Here is a 536-nt window from a genome sequence, read left to right as displayed (position 1 = left end):
TTTTTGATTTTAGGTCACAAAAATTATAAACTTTCTGTTAGTGCCATTAGTTTTAAATTTTGAATAGTTTAAATTTGAATTTTTAAAAATTTGTGTGAATCACTAGTTTATGAATAACTTTACTATAAAAATAGAATTTTTTTTCTTCTTTGCTATTTATTTTTTATTTATACTTACAATTAAATACTTATAGTTTGATTTTAGGTCACAAAAATTATATTCTTTTTGCTATTGAAGAATATTATAGTTTTATTTTAGTTGATCATAACATAATATTTTAATTGATTGTTTTTATTTTCATAAAAGTTTTGTAGTTCATTCTGTTTGCTATTAATTCATTCTTTGAGCTAAATGACTTTGAAATTGGAAAGCATTTCAAAATGAACTCTGAAAAGGTTGAAAGTTGGCACGGTATCATCATTTCACCCACATAGCATGTTCCAAAAAGTAGAGAGGGTTACGACAAAAACTTGATGCATTTCGTGTACAAAATGGACAATCACTTTCGAAGTATCAAAGTTTCGAACCATAAGACA

This window comes from Triticum dicoccoides, chromosome 3A (assembly GCF_002162155.2).
Source record: "Triticum dicoccoides isolate Atlit2015 ecotype Zavitan chromosome 3A, WEW_v2.0, whole genome shotgun sequence".
NCBI classification, from domain to species: domain Eukaryota; kingdom Viridiplantae; phylum Streptophyta; class Magnoliopsida; order Poales; family Poaceae; genus Triticum; species Triticum dicoccoides.
This window is presented reverse-complemented; position numbering follows the sequence as displayed.